The sequence below is a fragment of the Cupressus sempervirens genome, chromosome 3, assembly GCF_028749045.1.
Source record: "Cupressus sempervirens isolate cs-2001-9-10 chromosome 3, ASM2874904v1, whole genome shotgun sequence".
NCBI classification, from domain to species: Eukaryota; Viridiplantae; Streptophyta; class Pinopsida; order Cupressales; family Cupressaceae; genus Cupressus; species Cupressus sempervirens.
Window position 1 is genome coordinate 860,463,271 of NC_143120.1, and position 26,961 is coordinate 860,490,231.

Genomic DNA, 26,961 nt, shown 5'->3' on the forward strand with positions numbered 1-26,961 from the left:
CTTGGACAAACTAAGTCCGCAGGAAAAGGTCATTTTCTTTGCTATGTGTCCTTCATTTTCTAGCTCTCATATCCCTCCATACAATTCCATTCATGGCCCACACAATGCCTCATATCTCAAAGGCATTAGTGCTCATGTCCCATCCAATCCTAATCCTCCATGTAATCCCCCTTGCTATGAACCTAATCCAAATCCTTTATCCATAATTCCATCTCCATAAAATCCTAATCCTATAACTACATCATCCCCTAGTACTCCAACAACAACATCTCCTAAGCCTACAACAGTATCATCCCCACCTTGTCAGGGGTATTTTACATCACTTTTGGCTAGATTAAATATTCAGCATAATATAAGCCAATCACCTAAAGCCTCATCTCCAGTTCCATCTCAAGACCTTCCTCCAAAGCATGATGTTTCTCCTCTAGATCTGAGCACTTCTCCATCCCATCATTCCAATATCCCTCAATATTCATCCATCCCTCCTAGTCCATCTTCTGATTCCCCTCCTAATCAAGATCAAGACATTACACCTACCATGCACATTACTGATTCCATTCCATCTCCAGCATTAGCATCCATAGATATTCCCCTTCATGAAAAAGTTTCTTCCACTCCATTCACTAATACTCCTCCATGTCAAGATCAAATTACTTCATCTCATGATTCCATTTCCTCCACGCCCACATATGATGATCCACTTACCATGTTATATGATCTTCTTTCACCACATGAGTCCATTCCTTCCTCGTCCTCATATGATTCTAGCCCATTTCATGATCCACTCCTTGAGCTATATGATATTCTTTCATGTCAAGATCAAAGTACTCTATCTCATAGTTCCACTCCCTCCATTCCATCTCATGAACCTATTCCATCTCACAATCCACTCGTTCCACTCAATGATCCTCTTCCAAGTCAAGATCAATGCACCCCTTCATCCAAATTTCATGATCCTTCTCCATCTCATGATCCTATTATTCCTCATGATACCCCTCATAACCCTACTCCTTCATATGATCCTATCACACCTATCGAATCTCCTCATGAACCCCATACACCTAGACTCGCATCTTGCATTGAGAATACTAAGTATCCCCTTAGAAAAATAATTCCTAAAGATGTTGGTACACCTTCCACTTTTTCCAATTCCAAAACTCTTCCTTCCACACCTAAAACTTCTCCTCCTTCATTTTCCAAGTCCATTTTACGTCCTTATAGTCCATCCATTCTAGGTTCTTATAGTCCATCCAATCTAGGTCCTTATGTTCCATTGTCAAACCCTTCTTCCCTTCCTTCCATATTAGGTCCTTATATACATCCTTCTACCTTATCTACGTTTTCCAATTCATCCCCTCATAAAGATCAACAATGGTGCACATCCTTGAATTCCTTCCAACGTTCACCTTCCATACATTCTTCATCTTATTTACCTTCATGCACCCATACTATGGCTAATGGAAGCAAACTAGATGCTAAAGAAAAAGAAAACAAAGTCCAAAATCCACAAAAGTGTAAGGATCAACATGTCCCATTTAAGCGACATGTCCAAGAAAAGAAAAATCAGATCCAAAATGCAATCAAAAAGCCACAAAGGCCAAAAATCAAAAGTGCAAAAGTTATGTGGATTCCAAAGTTACTTAATGTAGCAGTGAATCTCAAAGAAAGATTCCAAATGACATCCAATTCTGCTAATCCAAAAGCCTCCCTCCTTCATAAATTCTCCCAACTTCCATTTTCCAAATCCATTTTGGGTCCTTATACACCCAAATCCGCCATCCCAACTCTATCATCTCCTTCATCCATTTTGGGTCCCTATATCCCAAAATTCCAACTTTCTCTTACATATCCTTCACAATTTACTCCTTTCCACCACCCTTCAAGTTGTGAGCCAATGAAGATCTTTCCACTTCCTTCACAAGTCTTCCAACCTAGTATCCATCAATCATGTCTTCCTCCTACCTACTCAACTCCCTTCATCCAAACTTTTTCATAAGTTATTGTCTTCTATTCCCCAATTCACTTTAGCATTCTTTTTCTTACCCCATCAACATCTACGAGAGAATACCAATAATTCTTTGAAAATAATAATAATAATAATAATAAACAAATTAAAGAAGCATAAATATCAAGGGATACATCCATATACCTAGATGTTTGAGTCCTCCCTTCATTTTCCTACTATGTATCCATTGTCTTCCACTTTCATTTACCTATCCATTAACTTCCTTTTTCCACTTGCACTCTACACTAGGGGCACGTTCCATCCATAAGTACCTTCCATATCCTTTCCTACATATTCCCATAATTCTTACATATATTTGATCTTGACATCCTTATCCTATAGTCCTTGTCATTTGCCCATTATCCATACATTATCCTATATACTTCCTACATTCTTCCATAAATTTGATCTTGACATAGTCCTTGTCACGATTCATGTTCATGCATCCATTTTCCATCCATATGCATACATATTCCCATCCTCTTTCCATGTTCATTCATATCTTTTCCATTCATAATCCTACGCACGTCTATCCTTCTTCCATATACCCTTGATCTTGGTTATCCCTTTCATTTCTTATCATGCTTTTTATCCATATCCTTCATATAATTATCCCTCGTCCATATTCTTCATATCATTATCCCTTTTCCATGTCTTCCTTCATTCCACTTTCATACCCATGCTCATAATCAATACTAGAGGCACAATAACAAAAATGCTCATACATGCTTAAGAAGAGCCCATGCCTTTTCTTCCTCCATATGCGAGCTTTCACACCATCCGTCAATCCTTCCCCACCATTATTTCCTTCCATTTTCATATCCTTGGAATGGGGAATTGTTTGTCACTCCTTTGAAATATGGTTCTTGGTTCCCCATTATCTGACACTATATCCATTGGTCATCCATATTATTCCTCCATTCATATATCTTACCATCCTTCCTATCCATTTACAAATACCATGGCTCTCCCTTGTCATTGGTCTCAATCCAAATCTTCCACATTCATTCATGTCTATTCCACAATTCGTTCCATCCATTCATTTCTATCCATGCTATCTATTCATTCATATCCAATTCAATCCAAGTCTCCCAATCTATTCAATCAATTCATTTATCCTCTAATTTCATCATATTCTCTTCTTCCAATCACTTCATTCTTCATTCATTATCTTATCTTATCCATATTCTCACCACACTAAGCTTCCATCCATAACACCAACCTCATCAAATAGTGATTGCAAACGAGCCTACACAAATTCACATTTAGACTCATGATTTGAGAACATCATTCCTTTTATTGTCATTGCCAGCAACCAATCATAAATATCTCATTTCAATTCAATCAATCAATCATTTTTTGCCTTACAGGATGAATCCTTCCTTAACAAACTTAACAAATTCAACAAATTTATCAGGTTCATGGCAAGCATGGTGAATTGAATGACTTCTTAGTCATAATGTCTTTTTATTAATTTTATCTTTGTGTGTCAGTGATAGCCTTCCCACGTGTGCCTCGATCTTCCATATCTTGGTATCATTTGAACGGCTTATCCTGATTACACATGTTATTTTACAATATGATCTATTTTCATGATTCTTTAGCGCATCTATGTGAGTTTCAAGTTATGTTAATGCATTGCTCACTGGGGGCAACGGGTTAGCACACTTTCCACCAAGCTCCTTAAAAAGACTTTGGGTGTGCCTAGACCTCTCCAGTGTGTATATGTCATTTATTCCCTCATGACTCTGAAACCTGCATCCATTCTGTTCAGAGTCTAATACATGCAAAGGAATCTTGTCATCTATGCTTCGATAGCATTTGGTGCATAACTCCTCTTGCAATATTAAAATAAGGTTTGCTCTCCATATGAACACAATTGAATCTCCTGCATTCATGTAGTTAAGTTGCACTTAGATTATCAGTTTCCATCATCCTATTTTTCTTCTTTCCTTCCCTTCTTTCCATTCCAAGACCTTTTCACGAAAATTGCCCAAATTTGTATTTCTTGCACAATTTTCGTGAGGGGGCATCCTCAATTCTCCTTCCTTCTCTGGGGCAACCTGTATGTTCTTTGACATGATGCCGTGCCGACATCACATCAAAGAGGGGCAAAATGTATACACTAAAAATTGTCCCGAATGACTATATTAATCTAATTAATACTAGTCACATTCTTCTACTTATTTAATTAAATTATTTTAATCAAATGAGTTCATTTTTTCCTAAGTATTTAAATTTAATTTAAATACCTCCTAGCTCTAATGTGTTAATTTTAATTAACACATGATTCTCCATTTATTCATTTTTAAATAAATTTTATTTATTTAAATCCTCCATTTCCTATTAATTTCTTCTAGACCTAAATTAAATTAAATTAAATTTAATTTAATTTTTATCCTAATTTTTATTTTAACTGCCTAGAAGTATGTGCATTCACATGAGTTTGCATTTCTTTTCAAGCACATGTTGTCTAAACCATAGGAATCTTCTACACACATGTCATCTCCTCAGTCTTATCTATCTATCTAGAATGAGAGATAAGGTGCTTAGTTGTCAATTCTTATCCTTATCTCCTGTGCTTAGTTGTTAGTCCTTATCCTTATCTCCTAGTGGTCTCTAAGCACATTCTAGATGCTTCCTCCATCCACTTTAAATAGGTACCTTGTCTCAAGCTTTAGACACACAATAATCATACATACACACACACACGAGAGCCCGACTGAGTTACGAGTCATTAGGTATCATTAGAATTTCTTATCATTGCATCATCATTCTATCATTTTGATTTCTCATATCATCTAGTATAGGTACATATTCCAGTTGCATTCACACATCCAAGAGATTCAACCATTGTTGTGTTCCTAAGAGCATACTGAACATTTTCTCCATTGTTATATTCATAGTTTGAGGTTTGCATAATCTTGGTTACAATTTTATGCAATACAGTGATGACCATCCAATCTTGCCATGGAAATGACTAAGTGTTGGACACTAATAGGGAACTTTGGCTTAGAGATCAACAAGCTCAACATCCATGAATATGAAAGAAGGTATAAAACACCTAAAAGTAAAATTGAGCAATACCTCTCAAGTGCTAAATTGCAATGTAGACCAAGAGTAGAGAATGAGAATGCTCCTCCAAGATATAAAAGTCCCCCCACAACTTATCCAAGAACAATCTCCTCATAGGTTTCTATTAAACTCATATTCAATAAAGGTGTAGGCTCCTTGGACTTTACATTAAAACCTCATCAATAGTATACATCTCAACAACATGTCTCTCATATCAAGAGAATTTTACCCTCACCTTAGTCTCCAAGTATCCACAAGCACTTTTAATAAACCATTCCATGCAACCACTTCAACATAGCACTATCATGAAGTATCAAGCAAATGATCAAAATACTCAATATGAAGAAGCTAAACCAAGATCAATTTCAAAGCTCCAACTATTAATGCAGGAACATAAACATAATAATGGAATCTAAATGATCTCCTCCAAAGAGATAACATTCTTCATTTGATCATATCAAATAATTGTATCATGTCACAACTCTAAAATGGTAATCAAGAGAAAACTATGACATAAATCCCACCATGATAACATATCAAATTATGAAATCTAATAAACCACACATCTTTACCAAGGACTCCTTGAATCCTAAACATGTCAACATCTCTAATCAAATGAAGATACCGTCTCCAACTACTAAACCAGAAAATATGAAAGACCCTTCTATAGCAATAAGATCAAAGGCATCCTCCATGATCCACAATACTAAAGAAGGTCATTCATCACCATATGATGAAAAGAAAAACAACTACTAAAGCTCCCACTGACATGTGATACTAAGCTATCTAAGCATGTGACACACCATCCCCCAAATCTGCAAATCATCTAGGCCTACACATCGCACTAAGTGAAACCAAGATTTCCACATTAAGGAAATTCACCATGCCTTAAGACCCCATAACTTACTATCTAATTAGTCACTTATCATATATCCTCTCATCCCAAAGGAGCCACACAAATTTGCAAGTGACAACAAAAAAGGCAAGCAAACATGTCTGCACAAACACTAAATCAAATCTAGTGGATATAGACAATCCACATCCAAGTCATCCCACTGCAATTAAATGGGTGGCCTACCCATCCATCTACATAACTCGTAGATCCAATCATTGCAACATGAAAACCCACTATCATATTAGTGACATGTACAAATGAGATCAAAGAAAATAATTATTTAGATAACATGACTAAAACACTAGATCAAGCACAAATATGATTGGCCAATTCTATCTATATTGAGCACCATAGTCTGGGAATCCAAAAAATAATCACCATTGAAATTTTGATGTTGGAAATAATAATGGCAAAGTAAACTTTGAGAATGGGGGGGGGGGGGGGGGTTGTGAATTAGTACCTTAAACTTTAACCATAAAAGATTCATGACACATCCATCTCACAATTCAGCATGTTAATTCATAAACTAAAATATCTAACTAAACATGTTAATCCATAATATGAAACAAATAACACATAACACAATAAATTTGTTACCAAGAAACCCTCCAATTAGAAGGTAACCCTAGGAAGGGGATGACACTGACAAATCTTCACTATTGCAGCTATAAAGTGTAGCCACTTAAGGTTACAAGAAGTTTGACCATAAACTATGATCTACCCTATGAAAGATCCACCCTATTAAAGTCTTAAAAATATTTTTAAATCTCACCTTATTAAAGGATTTAAACACCCTACTAAATGTGTGCCTTGTTAGAGGACTTAAACTTGCAATAGAAAAAGCATTGGATTAAGAGATTTACACAAGCCTGTTAAGACTACTCTATTAGGATATTTTCTCTACATCACTTGATAGAATTATTCAGCACCATGATCCTTTAGTTAGCACACTATTGCTAGATGTTAGATCTTTTCTTTCCTTATCTATCGATCCTTCTAATAAGATATATCTCCTCTATCCTCTCTCTTCTTTCCTCTATTATCTCTAACTAATTTTGTAATTCATAACATTATGACAACCTCCATAGCCTCCATGAATTCTCTCTCTACACTTAGCATTTGTCTCTCTTGTGTCTCCTTCTCATCCTTCATGCATCCAAACTATTTATGGTTTGTCTCCTTAAGTAAACACAAGTGGGTGCGGATTAGGTTAGAATCAACAACTGAGGTTGATCCATTTTTCTTCGTAGAACATCCCTCAATTTGATTGGTTGCATGTATTGAATAGAGATTCATAATATACATCTATATACATCTTCTAGAAACATAAAACAATCATTAAGTTGGCCCAAAAATGGTTTACATAGAAGTTTGTGCTGACAAACAACTATGTACAAAACTATTCACTCAACAATTGGAGTCTTTGATGCTTAGCATTCACTATATCTTCAATGTTGTAACTCAATTCTTGAATGACTTGGCATACTCTATTTACTCAGCTCATGAGTGACTCGACACTTGCTGGTGTAAATAAATATTCACTATTTACATTTTACTTAAGTTTACTTAGGTCAATGCATTATTTTATTATTTCTTAAGTGAGACACTTAGGAGTTTTCATACTCTTATGAGTTGTCATGTTGACAAAACTAGAGTAAGCAGCCCTAATTCAAAACATTGTATCTACAACATAATTTTGCATGCTACACCTTTGTAGGCTTATCTTCTCATCATCACACTTACTCCTATGCTTAATGGACGATAATCCACTTGTGGTGGACATGTGCTTGGTTGGAAGACTTATTAGTATCCTGATTCTTAGGCATTCTAGAAGCATTCTAGAGGTCTTTATATACAAGCACTCCTAGTGTGCTTTAACAATGAATTGAATATCATATTATTATTCTGATCATACTCTATTGGTCTATTCTTATGCGTACGCTTTAGTTCCTTGATCTTGGGTGAATTTTCCCTAAGATAAATTCTTATATGGTATCACAGCTTGGAGAAATTCTATTCACATAGTCATTCTAGACCATCTTGTTGCTTCAACATCTTGACCCAAAATTGGAGTATTGTAGTCATTAGGAGTATCTAGAGCCAAAGCGGACCTTGCCATTGTGTCTAAAATGTCAATTTAGTAAAAATTGACTATAAATTCTCCTATATTGGGCCAAAGTTCATTTTGAGGCAAATTTCTTTTGCAAATTGGCACCTGAAGGCCTAATTTGCAATTTTGGTATGATCATTATTTAGATCAAAAATTTGGTTTTCAGATCTACATTTAATTTCTTTGCAATTTTTGTCTTTATTTTTGTGCAAATTTTAGGAAATATTTTTTACCCCCATAGGGCCTGTAGAGAAATTTTTTTTGTAGGAACTGGGTGGTGAAACCCTGGCCCATACAAGATGTTTGGCAAGTGGAATATTCTCTGACATAGTGAATATTCCATTATATCAACATCCATGTCTATAAATTTAGGCAGGCATTACCATTTGCCAGCACTGGGCTCAATGCACCATGGTCCAGCCAACACAAATATTGGTAGGTTTCCTTTTTGTTTGATTGCCATGGTCAAAGTGTTTTAAATACTTGCGAGTGCAAATGTCCCACTGATCTAGGACTAAACTCGCAACACCAGCAATGATTTTCATTTTGTGGCACTTGTTTTTCAACTTTCTAGTGCTGCAAACCCTACCCCCAAGTGGTATCAATATCCGGTACCCATTCTTCCATTCTAGCAACATTTTCTACACACAGTGCCCATTGCACATAACTTTGGCCACTATGAACATTTTTCTAGCAATCACGAACAATTTTGATAGAGTAGACCCTGCCACATGGAAATCAAGACTTCCTTTGCACCGCACCACATTCCATCAGTGCAGACCTCAACCTAGTCCACGCTGCACAACCTTGAACCCACCACCTACCTCATCATCATACATCGCTAATGTAGCACCTCACATGTTAGTGCTACATGGAGTATAGTTAGCCTAAAGTTGTACCTGCCCAATCACCCCTCCACATCATTTGACATGTTTACCATACTTTTGCCATGTTAAATTGATCGTAAGGCCCTGCCACATCAATAAGGGTTTTTTTTTTTGTTCACATCAGCATTTCATAGCAGTAAATTTGATGGCTATTTGACCATCATTCCTAGGTACTTTTGAACTACTAGGATAGTCATTTGACCATCAAATTTAACCTCACAGTTTGTTGCCCAGACCCCTCTTTAGATATAGTTTTGATTTAATAGTCCATCTTTGGGAGGCCATAACTCAGTCATCCAAACTCCAAATTAGATGTGATCTTTTTTTGATTTTGGGTAGAATTTCTTAAAATTTTTAGTAGTGTGGTTCTTTACTAGTTCTGGTGCACAACTTTATCAAAAAATGTATTTTTTAGTGATTGTACCTATCTAATCCTACATTTTGCAACTTGAAACACTCTGTATGGGCTCATCTAGACACATTTTCAGGTTCCATTTTTTTTTAAAGTGCTTAATTTTTTATCTTCTTTCTAGATTACAATCAGATTAAAAGGTTGTGTGGACAGAAATATCACTTTTAGACTTAAGGTCTTTTCTACATTGTATTGCTTTGATTACTTTTCAAAATTGTTGTATATCTGAGCTACAATTCTTAGTGAAAGATTTGAGTCTCAAGAGGTAATCGTAACCAAAAAAATTAGAAGTCCACTTTATACATTTTGACAAGTGGGCTCTTGTACATACACTACATATAAAGCATTGAATCATACATTGCGGGGTTTGATTTATTTTTTTTGCAATTTGGGGGTTACTTTGATTAGTACATCATGGATGAGGAACATTTAATTACCTTGACAACACAAAACTATAAGCAATGGAATCAATTGGTTCTCACTTATCTTAGTTAGCATAATGCATTGCCATATGTGAAAGGACTTTCATACAATGGTGACACTAGTTCCATCATTTATCGTGCACTCTTTTTACATATGGATATAGAGGTTATGCAGGATTTATTTGACGACATCAAGTCAACTGGTTTCTATGATATTTGGATCTATCTTTGGGAGATGTATGGAGATCCATACATTCCTCCATTCCCAAAAGATCTTTTACTTCCAGCTATAGCTACATCTCCTCTAAATGAGATCACATCTCCTAATGCTCCTATTGCTACTATTGATCTAGTTCTAGACAAAGATGCTTTTAATTCAATGTAGTAGGAACAACCATGTCTTCCTACTTTAGCTTCATGGGACAACTTCCTTCTAGACATTGTAGAGCTATTTGTAGAGTCTCACATTGAAGATGTGGGAGACATCATCGATGATATTCGCCTTCTCTTTGTTGAGGCAAATACTTCATCCATTGCCACTATGATAGGTTTAGTACAAAAAGGTACACCTTTTGTTCTAGCTCCAACATCAAGGGATGACTTCTTGATAGATATTTTAGGTTTGTCTGTGGAGTCACACATAGCAGATTTGGGAGGCATAATTGATGACAAAGATCCTTCTTCAATTGTCTCAAGGGCTCACTTTGACCCTCTTTTCCATTCTCTACATGATCATTCTTCATGGCTTGATATGATTTTGGATCCTTATGTACAATAGTTGTAGGAGGTCTCTTTGTCATTTGAGGAGACAATTGGTTCTTTGGCACAGGTTCTACATCCATCCTTGCTAAATCTGCACATGTTCTTTTTCATAGTATTGGAAGGAATGACCATCAACATTGACATAGGGAAAGTTTCTCTAGTTTTAGAGACACCATTCATCATAGGGATTCTTTCTACACATAGGGAAAGAATCTCACCTATACCTCTACCATTGTTTCTTCCAAAGAGGAGGAACATTATTCAATAGTCATGGATTAGCTTCTACATTGGAGCGGCTATCACTAATCAACACTCCACATTGAAGGTGGGGACTACCTTGTCTGGGAGACCTTTTCCTCTTATGGGATTGTGTTCTTCTCATACTTCTCTTTTGTATATACTTGATGTATGTTGTAATAGGGGGGTCTTGATTACTCAATCCATCCATGCATCTTATTTTTTCATCTCTCTTTTTGGGGGAGGGTTTTTCCCATGATGTTTTCCCCCTTTCTTGGTTTATGAGAGATTTCATTGCATTGCATTTTGTACATGGGTACCTAACATTGCTTAGTAGCTGGGACCCATTATGCATTTTCATCATAGCTTTTGTAAGCTTAAGTGCATTCCCCTAAGTTGCACGTAAGGGGGTGTGTTGTTGTAAATAAATATTCACTATTTATAATTTACTTAAGTATACTTAGGTCAATGCATTATTTTATTATTATGCATTATTTTATTATTTCTTAGGTGAGACACTTAGGAGTTTGTGTACTCTTATAAGTTGTCATGTTGACAACACTGGAGTAAGAAACTCTAATTTAGAACATGGTGTCTACAACACTAGAGTTTGCATAATTAATTGAGTTGTCATGTAGACAACATAGTTATTAGCACTCTTAATTAGGCACATGGTGTCCACAACATAATTTTTCATTCTACACCTTTGTAGGCTTATCCTCTCATCATCGCACTTACTCTTGTACTTAATAGAGGATAGTCCACTTCTGGTGGACATGTGCTTGGTTGTAAGACTTAGTAGTATGTTGATTCCTAGACCTTCTACAAGCATTCTAGAGGCCTTTATATACATGCACTCCTAGTGTACATTAACAATGAATTGAATATGATATTTTTATTCTCATCATACTCTTTTGGTCTATTCTTGTGCTTGTGTTTGAGTTCCTTGATCTTGGGTGAATTTTCCCTAGGATAGATTCTTACAACACTAACTATCTTCTCAAAACATACTAGTGCTCAACATTGACTAAGTATATTACTTAGTATGTATTTTCTGGCAACTTATGCTTGGCATGCTTTGATCACTCGACTTGCATTCATTCCTCAGCTTACACTATAATTATGATGAATAGTGAATAAGTGATTTGTCACTATCTTGTCAAAACCAATCTAAGATTAACAATCTCTCCCTTTGACATGAGTGGCAAAAACATGTTGTCATGCATATATAATCCTTATTATGTGCATAACTCAAACAATATATATCTATGACTCGACTCGTATACAAAATTTCAAAACTTCAAAAAATTTCAAAATGGATGACTAATAGTCATATGTCATTTCTCCATTACTCCCCCTGAGTAAATGTTTACTTACTGAATATGAATTTAATACTCTTGTCGAGTATATTTGGTGTACCCTATTTCTACATAATTAATTCCTTTTATCAAAAAAAACTTTATAATCCCCTTCACTTCACTATCCCCTGTTTTGACACTTATGTCATGGGTAGTACACTGATAGTGTGCTTATCCAAAAATGACTTATGAATCTCCATTATGACTTTCAATGATGCATCCCACTTTGTGTACACTACCTCTAGAGATTGATATTGAATGTCTATCTTAGAAGCAAGGTTAACTAAGCCATCATGAGTGGAAAGATGTGAATCTTTCTTCATTAGTGTCTCAGCATAGGCTATTTCCTTGTGCAATACTTCCATGTGTGGGGTCAACATGGATTGGATGCTGATCAAGGTGGCTCAAATGTTGGCATCTTCTGTTTTTTGTTTGATAGATAATTTTAAAGTGTTACCTATATTCTTTAGTTCTCCCCCCAATTGGTCATCATCCCTTTGAATCTCATGTGTGAAAAGATTCACATAACATAACTTGGTGTAAAGAGAGAAAATATTTTCCAACACCTTCTTCACACTCTTTATCTTAGTTTCTAAGTCAATGTGTCATAGTACAATGGCACTAGATATCTTTTCAAGTTACTTAGTGTGAAATTTTCTTTTAGACCATTCCAAGAGTTTAGTATTTGAATCTAGGTCTTCATTACTAATCTTATCAACAATATGTACCAGTTGCTAAATAATTGATTTGTCTTCATTAGTAGCTAGAAGATTGAAAGCATCAAGAAATATATCTTTGATGTCATGAGGCACTTGCTTCTTCTTATGCTCCCTTCTTAGAATTCTTTTTTATTTTTTCCACTGTAAAGCTTCTTTTAGAAAACTCATCTTCTCAATGGTGATTTTGTTAAGATCATAATTTGGTAGTTCAATCACCTCATCTAGGCTTACATCTCCATAAGACATTTCATTTGATCTCCTTGATGTTTCTGCACTTGGCCTTGATATCTACAAGGGTGTGGCATGAGTTCTTAGCCTCTAAAGAACTTGACTACTAGTAGGAGTAATAGAAACTCATAAGGTAACCGAAGTCTATATGGAAATTTTTTCCTCTAGGGCAATATTCACCTTCAACTCTTCAGACTTACCATCTTTTCTCACTTCCTACTATGCTTCACCTTGAGTTTGTGAAGTAGGAGTAGGACATGATTCCTAACCAAGTTTTACTTTAGTTCCATCTTTATCAACTATAACTAAGGCTTTCTTAGTTGAAATGAGTTGCACTAGAGGAAATGCTACTTGTGTTGTAGAAATAACACTTAGCTTTTCAATGCTTGCACTTTGGTTTTCAATCTCTTTCACCTTATAGTTTGAGGGGGCACATTGGATGTGTCAATTTGTTTTTCCCCTCATGATGCCACGGTTGCCTTTTCAATTTCATCTATTTTCACCAATATAGTCCTTTGTGCATAAATGTGCTTCCATGGTGGAATCCTTCAATATCTTCTTCAAATCATCATCAATCAAAGGATTGATGTTCTAAGCAGAATTATTAGGAACATCCTTTATTTGTATTGATTTTTGATGAGTCACTTGGTCTACATGTGGGGGACTATCATTCAACACTTGTACATCTTGTACATTCTATTCATCCTATTGATCTTCTTCAGCTATAGCCTCTTCTATTGCTACTTCCTTAGTAAGTCCCACACTACCATCCTTTACTAATACTCCTTGTGTTGTTTCTAATATTTCTTGTTCAACTTGCTTAGGGTCTTGCATTTCTTTCTCATCTTTTTTTTTTTATAGTAGGAGTGGGTAACCCATAAATAGATTTCCAAATAGCTATGTTTTTGGTTACCACTTCCTCCATATTTTTATTCAAGATATGGAAAGCCCTATATTTAGGCAAAAATTTAGACTTATTCTTTTTCATATCCTTTTTAATCTTCCTTTTATCCAATTCTAGCATAATTTGGGCTACAATGGATTCCTCAATTTGTCTCTCCATTTGCAAGTTGTATTGTCATTTCTGCACAACTCAGGTATATAGACTCTTGGGTAGTGAGTTGGAAACCTCAATAGGAGTTTATTTGAATCTAGCCATCATCACATGTATGGCTTCCTCAATAATATTCTATTCAACTTTCTCTAACTTATCAAACTAAATGTGTGCAAAACCAGATAAATCTACATTTGACTTTACATTGTCACACAAATTATCTAAGTCAAAGGAGGGATTGTGGCTTACCACCTTGAATTGACTCATGTCATGAGACTCTATTTTCTCCTCATCTATCTCAATTGTTGGAGTGTATTTTCTCCTTACATATGTCTTCTTTGTAGGCTAGCTCGACTTTACTGAGGTAATAGTACTTTTTCCTTTTCGTTTCTCAAGATCCTTAACTTGCTTAGTGGTTGCCCTTGTGTTAGACCTAGTAGCAGGTATAGCTACTTGCACATATGTATAATCTACATCAACTAAAAAGAAAACATCATTGTAATGTTTCTTCACTAGTAACATGAGAATCCTTAGTCTCTATTTCATGGATTTATTAAAATCCTCAAAATAACTACTCATCACTAACTCAAAATTAACTCCAAGCTATTCTATGAACTCTAAAATCTAAACTATAATAGACCTATTGGTCTTCCAAGAAACTTTTCCAAATGTAGGAAATGTGTTCTACAGATAAAAGGATATGCAGACTAGTAAGGAGCCAAATTTTCAAGATGCACTCTTTGTTTTCCTTATGGCCTGTAAGTTTTTAGATAGTTGTTGAAATTGCAACTTAGCAAGGTCATAGGTGTGGTCTCTCTTCACTATCTTGTATACTAAATCCATATCCATATAGGTCTACTAGACTGAAAGAACTTATTTGCAATCACTCTCACTAAAAAGGCAATGGGGGTGTCTAAGATAGAATCTATAGACATCCCTTATTTGTTCAACACTGCACTTGTGTTCTTCTCAATTATCTCCTTTGAATCACTTCAAATGCTCCTAGGTATGTTTAGGGTAGGATAACCTATCACTTAGTTGATTATCTTTTTGGTTATCTTAATTGGTCTATTTTATAACCATATGAAGTCATCATATATTCTACTGAGCACACGCTTTATCCATTCAATCTTGAATACATTAGGGAAATCTAGGGTATGGGTTAACCCTTTCTTTTCTACAATTATATTTTCTTCCATTAAGACTCCATCCTCACAAAGTTGGCTATACATATACCTTATCTCCATGTCTCATATACTTCCAACTTTGCAAATATAACAACACCTCACATCTAGAATCACGAGAACTTTTGGTACTTTCCTAACCTATCCCTTATCCCCATGTCTCCTATCCCTCTTTCCTAACACTCACAAAAGAGATAGCTTCCATATTTTATACTTAGGGTTCACAAAAATTCAAACAGCAAAACTCGACACCAATAGAATACTTTTCCAATCTAATGAATGAGTCGAGTTGTAGTTGAATTTGATTCACAAATGGAAGAATCTCTTGTTAAAATTCACCTTCATGCTCTTTATTTTCTCTTTGATCACTGGTGAATGTAAATGAGTCGAGAAATGACTTTATAACCCTTAGACTTTTGCAAAAAAATCTTAATGCTTACAGTTGTAAGTGCAACTGTGATAGGGTTTCCAACTCACTCAACTTACACATGATTTCCAATATGCTTGGCTTCTATAGAAAGCTCAGCCAATACTACCATACCTTGATTACTCAGTAACAATTAAAATTCCATTCATGCTTGGTAGTAACTACGAAACTTTTCATTCTCGGCAACAACATGAAAACTAACCAAACTATAGATTTCTTCTAGGGTTTAATCAATACATTTCATCTTAATTCATGCATATATTATCTTTTCAAAACTTAGATTCTTGGAACTAATGTATTATATTACTTTGAAATATCAGTCCCACACATACCTTTTGATTGCCTAGTTGGGGGTGATGTGATCACCTGATCCATTAGATGAAGTCAGCTCATCTAAACTTGATGTGCTACAATCTTCCTTACACTTCTATGTCTTGTTCATTTTCACTTTGACCTTCTCAACATTGACCTTCTCTTTACCTTTATTATTTTCATTAGTCAATGTTTGTGATCTAGTTGGATAGTTTCTATTGATAAGGCCAATCTTCAAACAACTAAAGCATGTAGTCTCACTCAACCATCTATTGTAGTTGCCTCTAAAATGTTCTCTAATGCAATTTTCAGGAACATGTCCATATTCTTGACAATAGTGACAACTCTACCTTGTGTTGCAATCCCAATTGTAGGATTTACCACTTTGCTTTACCTTTGTCCACATGTTTGATGTCCACTTTCCATTAGATCTATATTCATATACATTATGTCCATACTTTTGACAATTGTTGAAATATCCTTCAAATCTCTATGTATATAAAGTCTTGGTCATGCATTCATATGCTTGATGTCCTTGCTTATTACATTTATGATAGTTACACTTCAATTCTTACTTGGGATTATGATTTGCATTGTTACTCCTACAAACATTTGTTGTATGACCTAACTTTCCACAATTATGACAAGTGAGTATGTAGTTCTTACCTTTGTTGTTTCTTTGTTCACCATTGTTAGATGATTCTCCTTCCTTAGTACTAGTGTATCCCAATCTAGTAATATCAATGTTAGATCTAGGAGGTCTCATCAATTTCTCAAAGTAGTTGATGGCTTCACTTGTCTGAAACTTTCAACAAAGTTCGTTGAAACTTTCAGCAAATTCCTTTTCTGCTCTCAATTCATTCCTTAGTTGTTCATTCTATAACTTAGGGTTTTGATCTCAATGTCCTTTCCATTCAATTCATGATTTTCAATCATGAATTGATTAATTGTATCTAGTTGCACGTTAAAAATCTTTTACACATATGATGTCTTCTCTTCCAATCAATTCGTTAGTGTTTTTTTGTCATCTTTAATCATGACTTTCTCTTCCTTGGCTTTCTTTTTCTTCTTGGTTACCTCACATAGAAATACTAATTAGACTTCTTGTTCTATCTTAATATTTTTGACCTCTTCAGTTAGGGCATCATTCTTTTCCATCAGATCTATAACTACTACATCAAACTCACTTGTGTTTCCATTCTCAAATAATTTAGTAGTGTCTTCCTCTTGGTAATGAGTGTCATTTTTATCAATAGCTATCTCTTTCCTTCTCCTCAATGAACAATGTAGTTCTTCTTTTTCTTCCATGAGTTGGCATAGGGAAAGATGGATTTCAATCTCCTAGTTCTCAATAGTCTTTCCCAACTTGTAGACTTCCATCTTCAAGATCTTTCCTCAAAGTTTTAAAGCTTTCCTTTCCAAAGAACAAGGCTCTGATACAAATAATTGGAAATAACAATGGGAAAGTGAAATTTGATGCGGGGGGGGGGGGTGGGGGGTGAATTAGTACTTCACAACTTTAACAATAAAACATTCACCAGACATCCATCCCACAAGTTAGCATATAAACTAAAATATCTAACTACACATGTTCATCGATAGCATGAAACAAATAATACATAACTCAATAAATTTGTTACCCAAAAACCCTCCAATGAGAAAGTAAAATTGAGGTGGGGATGACACCCACAAATCTTGACTATTCCACCTGTAAAGTGTAGCCAATTAAGGTTACAAGAAGTTTAACCATAAACTATGATCTACCTTGTGAAAGGTCTTCCCTATCAAAGGCTTAAAAAGACTAGTAAGTCTCACCCTGTTAAAGGATTTAAACACCCTGCAAAAAGTGTTCCTTGTTAGAGGACTTAAACTTGCAATAAAACAAGCACTATGTTAAGAGATTTACTCAAGCCTTTTGATACTACTCTATTAGGAGACTTTCTTTGCATCACTTGTTAGAATGATTCAACACCATGATGCTTTGCTTAGCACTCTGTTGCTAGATGTTAGATCTTCTCTTTCCTAATGTGTACATGATCCTTCTAATCAAATATCTCTCCTTTATCTTCTCTCTTATTTCGTTTGTTCTCTCTAACTGATTATGTAGTTCATAACATTATCGCAACCTCCATAGCCACCATGAATACTCTCTCTATACTTAGCTTTCATATCTCATGTGTCTCCTTTTCTTCCTTCACACATACAAACTATTTAGGGTTTTCTCCTTAAGTAAACTGAAGTGGACTAGGGTTAGGTTAGAATCAATGGCTAAGGTTGATCCTTTTTGCCTCTTAGAACATTCCTCAATTTGATTGGTTGCATGTACTACATAGGGATTCATAATATACATCTCTATACATCTTCTAGAATCTTAAAATAATCATTAAGTCAGCCCAAAAATGGTTTACATAGAAGTTTGTATCATTACAAACAACTATGTCTAAAACAGTTCACTCAACAATAGAAGTTAGACGCTTGGCATTCACTATATCTTGAATGTTGTAACTCAGTTTGTGAATGACTCAACATACATTATTTACTTGACTCATGAGTGACTCGACACTAACTATTTACTTGACACTAACTAAGTATATTACTCAAAATGTATTGTTTGGAAAGTTATGCTTGACATGCTTTGACCACTTGGTTTGTGCTGATTGCTTGGTCTTCTTCGATCACTCAGCTTGCACTATAGTTCTTCTGAATAATAACTAAGTGTTTTGTCACTACCTTGCTAAAACCAATATGAGATTAACAGTTGAGTGACTGATCACATACCAACATCTCCATGCAAAGAAAGAAATACACCTCCTTTCAACATGCACAAAGCATGCATGCATGTAGAACTTAAACTATCTCATCCAACAACATCCTAAAGGAAGCATAGTCTAGAAATTTTCTATTCAACATATCCACAAAAAAACCACAAGTTTTTGTTTTAGCATGCAAAACTTGCAAAAATTTGTTTTATAAGAACACCCATGCACATACACACCCACTTCTCATCTAAAAAGCACAAAAGTTTGAAAAACACCAAACAATTGAACCCATAATATTGAATTATCATAGATGAGAATCAACATAGACTTTTAAGGAAAATCAATAAACCCCTTAGATCTAATGAACAAGAATCCAAGTCATGCATGTATAAGCATCCAAGATGAAAACATAGTACAAGAACTCCATGCCCACTTGTAGACTAGTTCCACAATCACTACTAGTACATGTAAAATTTTGATAACTGATTCTCTTAAAGTTTATCATTAACAAACCCAAGTCCATATCTTCCCCATGCAATTTGAACCTTGTGAGATTTTTTTTGATATATCCACTTTCAAAGATCATTAAAAATGTATTTAATAATTTCAAAAAAAAAAAATACAACTTTTAGTACACACACTTAACTATATTTCTACTAATGAATTTTCACAATACTAAATGCAATAGATGAAATAGACACACTCAAATGAAATACTATGTTGTGTTTTGCTAAAAAATGAAATAAATTTTTTGTTTGATAAATAGTTCGTCTTCTTGATATCACTCATCCAAATTCGGTCTTAGTTGATTTTAGGAAGAAAAAAAAGGACACTTTTGGCCTACCTTTTTAATACCATTTTCATGAACTTACTCCAAAATAATATTGACATAGATTTGTGCATTATTATTGTGATGTCTATTGACTGAGTTGAGATAAATTAGTGTGAATAATGATACACATTTCTATATTGGAATGTGACAAGTCTTGTATTTTAAAAGTTGTGCCAAAGCAATATGATTATTGATTGAGAACTAATAGTGTCCTAAGGTCAGATGTTAGTCAAAGTTGTAATACTTTGCTAGAGAGTATTTAGAATTGTATGGAATATTGTTTGTAACTTAAATTTAGTTCATCAAGCTATCTCTCATACAACATCATATGTTTGTAAAATTTATTATCTGCTACCTTATGAAGACTAATTATCTAGCACATTGGAATTGATAGCTAAGCCTATTGCTCCAAAAAATCAACTACAACCAAAATGTCTTTGATATCTAAATAGAAAATGTATTTATATATTTTACTCAACCTTGAGAGAGAATTAATTTATGAGAGAATATGATATTGAGATTGAACTTGTAATGAGTTAGATTACACAAGATAAAAATAATTTTTATAAAATCATAGAAATAAAACCCCTAGATGTAGAATATAAGATATCATTATTTGGAGGATGACAATTGTCTTAATCATATTAACCAAAATAGTGACCGATATCTAACTATTTAGTAATAGGAAAACACTCTTAAGTTTAGCTTAGGTTTAACTAATTTACAAGGGACTTGGTATTTTGAAAGACATGAGATTTGTTATATCTTTTGGTTATTAAAATGATGCTTTCTATTTTCTATATACAAAGGTAATCAAATGTTCTAATCTTCTCATGTAGATTTAGGTGGATGTGAACAATGTTCTAGTTGGAGAAACACATTTGTATGTGCTTCTTGATCATTGGAAAAATGCTCTTTGGATAATTATTTATATTCCATTAGTTATAGCCTCTAGAAAGACCATTTTCTTCTAAAAGATAATTGATGTTCACATAATCTTTTTGTGCATATTAATCAACATATGTTCTCTCAAATTCCCTAACTAAAAGTACTATAACATAATTTATTTTATAACTTAGTTCAATTCCTACACCCACACTTTTGTTATTTATCCTCATTTTACCTCTACCGAGGATTATGATAATCAGCTCATTAGATATTCAAATTTTCAGAATCCTTGACATACTATGCCTATTTCATTTTTTTCACCACAACATAAAATTAGAAGTTGTGAGGTCTCTAGATCATTTGGTCCCAATAAAATATAAGAAAATATTAATTTAGATAACCCACACACTCATGATATAACTCTCAATGACTTTGACTTTATTTTGTCTCTTCTAAACAATAATGTCGTGCCAGCATTTGATAATTTGTCGTTTTTAAGCTTTTAACATGCCATGTTGTAAGCTGCACCATCAAAATCCTAAAGATTTGATGCATACGATAATGGAGAGATACTCTTTGAATAATTACTTATATTGGATCAACTAAAGCCTCTAGAAAAATTATTTTCTTCTAAAGACTAATTGATATTCACACAATCATTCTATTTATAATAATCGAAATGGTCACTCTCAAATCCACTAACTAAAGATATAAGAGCATGATTATTTTGTAACTTGTTTCAATTCCTACACCCACACTCTTGCTCTTTGCTCTCATTTTACCTCTCCATAAGATTGTGATAATCAGTTTATTAGATATTCAAATTTTGAGAATCCTTGAGTTACTATGGCTATTTCATTTTCCACAATAAAAACATCAGCATGAACTTTTATGTGGGAGCCTCTCGAGATCATTTGGACCCATTAAAATATAAGAAAAGATGAATTTCCATAACCCACACTCGTGATATAACTCTCAATGACTGACTTTATTTATTTTTCCTGTTTTTAACATGCCACGCTGCAATCTGCACCATCAAAGTCCGAAAGATTTGATGCATTAGATGAATCTATCTCATTCCAAAATCAAATTTGAAGGAAGAGGATGGCGAAATTCAATGCATTGAGTTGTTAAAAGTCCATGTTGAGATTTAATTGTTACTATTGTTATGTTTTCCACATGGTATATTTTGTGCGTTATCATTCATATTTTCAATTGCTGATGAATGAATGTCGTTGAAATTGTATACCAAAATCTTGACCAATCTTCTCTTCCTTTCACAGCCATCAAGGACTTACTTTGCTACAAATGATTTCAAGTTGAGATGCCACGTGAAAATATAATGCTTCCCGTACCATTACAATGTTTGAGGAAAATTAGTCAAAATGGGCAATGCAAGACAAGGCAAGAGATGAATGAAGAGGATTTATGCAGTGTATCATTAGCAGTATCTCATTTATCGCAAGGAATCTTTACTTTCCTTATCAATTGGGAAGAGGACAAAAAAATTGCTTCTAGTCCACAAATACGAAGAATAACTATAAATAAGGCATTAAAATATATCAATGAAAAGCCAAAGTCTTTTGTCTCATACGGGGACTTTGAAAATCATAGGATTGGAACTTCCTTCTTTCTTTGTTTTTATTCACAACCATCGCTGTTGTAAATCTTTCATGGAAATATTTCGTTAATCCTTCCTTTCCAGAGTTTTTGCAGTCACCGATCCGAGTTGTGAAGTAGATTAGCATCTTGTAACCTCTGGCTTCCACTATCCATTTTTTATACATTAGTTGTCAAACTCTAGTCCTTTTTCAATGATGATATACAATCAATATAGTTGTAATTTACATTTACACACTTTCCTCACCAAATATGTCTTGCCCCCTCTCTCATTGCACGCCATGGAAATGACAATGAATCCTCACTCACCTCAAATGTGAATTGCTCTGCTTCTGTCTCACTTTCTGCTCATTCTATTCTTTGAATAATCCTCAATGCTCTTTCATGCCAAGGAGAGCTACTCTAGGAGATTGCAATGAATGTAGCAGAACTTCTTGTTGATAAGATCAATTTCAACCCAAAAAAACAAGTACCAACTTAAAAGAGAGATATTGTCTCCATTTATAATTGAAGATGAATTGATTCAAGAACTTGAATATTCACTCTCACTATAATGAATTTAGTTATAAATTTTATGATTTACTTATAAATTTCTCTAATTCATATCTATGATAAATTTTAAATAACTTAAATTTAATGGAGATGTATTTCAACTCCAAAAAGAATCTTAGCAAATTTGAGGTGTTGGACATTTGTTGATATTAATTTTTATAAGGAACTTTTGTATATTAGAATGTAATTTTCTTGAAAAAAGTTAGATACATATGACTAGTATTTGCACTGAAAGGAGGTACAATACCAGTACCAAAGTATACTATCGATATCATATTAGACTATAAAAGAACAATGAAGAATCAAGATTCTCTTTTTAAAAAAAAATTTGAAGAACCTAAAGTTTTGAAAGTAAATTTTAATTGATAAGCTCAATATGGGCCACATATTGCAAGGAATTATTCTTGTGGCATGTGAAAATATGAGTAATATACAAGCCAAATGGAAAATCATTTTAATGTAATTATAGAAAACCTAGCAAGACATTTTTTTGGAATCAATAGCTTTGTTTATATTTATAATGCATGAAACTTTTTATCATGTTATGAGTGTTTGGTTTTTAGAGTCATTTTAATTGCTAAAATATGTTTAACATGTGTAACAAAAAATATCTAGAAAAATTGTGTACATGTCTTGCTTTGTATTTTGAAATATCTCTTGAAGGAGAACATTGATTGGATGTGAAGGTTGTTTAGTGAATTGAATCTAGACATGGTCACGAATGTTAACTTCAAGTTCTACCTCTCTATTCTACCAATGTTGATTTTTGTTTTAAGTGGTGTTAATCCTTGGAATTTGTAGATGGTTATAGACCAATCCATCATTAGTGACATTTTTCTTTGACTGCCTAGTGATACAAAAACTATATTAGTATAATTTTGATGTTATTTGGTTCCATGATGGTCTACAACAATTAAAGGATTTGATGAGAACAAATTGACATATCTAGTAGAACACTTCCATGTAAGAACCTATCACAAAGAAGAAAAATACAAGAGAAGGCAAGGGTTTGGCTCTAAAAATATGTAAGAATATATTAACAAACTAAAAAAAATGAATGAAAATACAATAGACCAATCCTAATAAAGGAGATCAATAAACCCTAAGAGACAAATTCCTTCAATAGATCGTAAAAATGAATGAAAATACAATAGATCAATCCTAATAAAGGAGATCGTAAAACCCTAAGAGATAAATTCCTTCAACCCAAGCATAGAACACAACTGAAGATACTATGAGGATGTAAAATATTGTTTAGTGAAGATGTGTGCAACCTACTTAGTAGTGGGAATGTACTCTTAGCTAAGAGAATCAAATGTCTGGTGAGGTGCATATGAATCTTAATGTGCTTGGTCCTTTGATGCTCATCTGGGTTCCATGAAATGTGTATAGCACTCTGATTGTCACACAAAAGAAAGGTGGAACTATTAGGAGGAAATCCAAACCCTTTCATCACCTATCAAAGCCATAAAGCCTCCTAACTAGCAAGCATATTTTACCTATATTTTTCCTCCATAGATGATAATGTGTAAGCATGCTACTTCTTGCAAGACTATGTGATAGGACCAGAACCAAGATAGAAAATAAAGCTAGAAGTAGACCATTGACCATCAATATCACCAACCCAATCTGAGTTTGTATAACCAACAACATGAAGATCCCCTAATGTGTAGTGAATTCCATAACATGTAGTACCCTGTACGTACCTCAAGATATATTTGGAAGCTTTCCAATGACTCCCACATGGATCATGTGAGAATGTAGAGACAAGTCCAACCAAAAATGATATATTAGTATGTATGTGTGTTAGATACAAAAAAATTACCCTAAAGTGAAATCCACTGCAAGAGGAGCACAAGTGGTCAATAAAGCAACACTAGACTAAAAAGGTGTAGGAGAAGGCTTGCAATCAAGCATGTTGAATCTCTAAAGCATATTGAGACGTTACTTCTATTGGAGTATAACCATTCCATCTTAAGATTGAACAACATAGAGGCCCAAAAAAAAGTGCACAAGTCCAAGGTCTATCATCTCAAATTTCTCTTCAAAGCTCATTGAACACTCTAAATCATAGAGCATGAGCTACCTATAATAATGTGAGCATCAACATATAGTGCAAGCATAAATAAATGAGACCCATGACCTTGAATCTACACTATAAGATTGGAATGACAACAAGTGAATTGTGAAGCAAGCAAGAAGGAATCCATTTTGTCATACCAAGCCCTATGGGCCTACTTGAGACCATATAAAGACCTTTGAAGTCTGTATGCCATAAAAGAAACCTACACAAAACCATGAGGCTTCTCCATATAGATCTCCTCATGTAGGTCTCCATGCAAAAAGGCAATCTTCACATCCATTTGAAATATTGTTCATCCCTAAGAAGCTATGAAAGAAAGTACAAGGTGAATAGTATTCATCTTGGCAATAGGAGCAAAGGTCATAGAGTAATTAATACTCTTAACTTGTAAAAATCCCTTCGCAAAAAGATGTGTGTTGTATCTATGAGTAGAACCATCTACAATATACTTGGTATGGTACACCCATTGACAATGAACCAACTTTTTGCCTTTCCAATGAGAGGTCAAAGATCCCAAGTGTGGTTCTTCATCAAAGAAGAGTACTCCTCATCCATACCCCTGTCCCACTCTAAGTTTCCCAATCACTTGTGAAAAAATCTATGGATCATTTGAAATGGTATTTATGAATAGTCCAGTACCAGATGTATAAGCATGAGTGCAATGAGAATCTAAAACATCTCCTATCATAGGTCTAGCTACATCAATAGTATCATGAGCCCACTTGGGCACTCTCTAAACATCTAGTGGAGGTGGAGGAGGATCAACATTGAGATCATCCTTAAAGGATACATAATTTTATTGAGGAGAAGAGGAAGTACTAGGTAGTGAGGGAGAAGCTGGTTATAGAAGCTCCATCTGAGGATAATGCTCATTAAACAAGACATCTCCCCAACATAAGACCTCTCTAGAATTAGGATCAAACAACCTATATGACTCCATATCCTCATAGTAGAAAAAAAATATAAGTGGTTGAATCTTCATCTTCATGGCTTTCCTCTAAGCATCCAAAATAAATGCCCAAGCCTCACTACAAAACATTTGGAATGTAGAAATATTTGGCTTGATAGAGTCTAAGCCTCCTAAGGAGTCAAATTTTCTATTTCCTTATGAGGCATCTAATTTTGAATATAGTTGGCATAATTGATAGCCTTGGCCCAAAATGAAGAGCTCATAGCTCAAGACTATATCAAACAATCAACTATCTTCTGTAATGTCCTATTCTATCTCTCTACAACCAAATTTTGCTAAGGGGTATGGGGAACTATGAACTGATGTTGTAAACCATGCTTAATGCAAGAATCATGCTAAGAATTTTAATGTATGATTTAATTCTTGATATTTTATGATATTTGGTTGTTTATAAATATGAAATTATTTGTTAGATATTATTGTGTTAGGTCTTGAACAACCCTAAATAAATCCTAGGTTGACTATACATTTTTTATGTTTTAATCTATTTAATGATGAAAACACATAGAATCAATTTCATTCTATTTGTCTATATCATTCAAATTCAACTTTGAAAACTTACTTTAATAAATTTTATCCAAAAGGGTCCTTTTAAAATATAAGGAAATACAAAATTAATTTAATTTATTCAATGCTTTGAGAACTAATTTTTTCTTGTTAAAACCACATCACAATAATAAAATTTGGAATATTATCTACATCTTTTAGAAGATTCACATGATATTTCAATAATTAGGAGCACAAAGTATGAGTAAAATTTTATTTGAAAATGATTATTTTGTATGTTTTTTTTTGGAAAAAAAGGGTACAAAGTCGAGATTTTTCCTAGTAAAATAAAAGTTTAATATAAACTGCAAATAACATATACATCTAGAATATCATATTAAAAAAACTAAAGTAATTGTTGAGGATACATTTTCTACCATCTTAAATATTTTATGGATACACTGATCTTTTAAAATATAAAATCCTAAAAATACCATGAAGGAAGTGCCAAAGGAAAAAATATATTAATTTTATCTATCAGTTGTTACACAACAAGGGAGAAAGGACCAAATTCTTCAACATCTCTCGATGGATTTGTAACTTCCTCTTGATCTTCTTCACCTTCATAGGTTTTGATTTGTTGAGAATTGACAAATTTGTCAAACAAAGTTGGTTACATGTCCC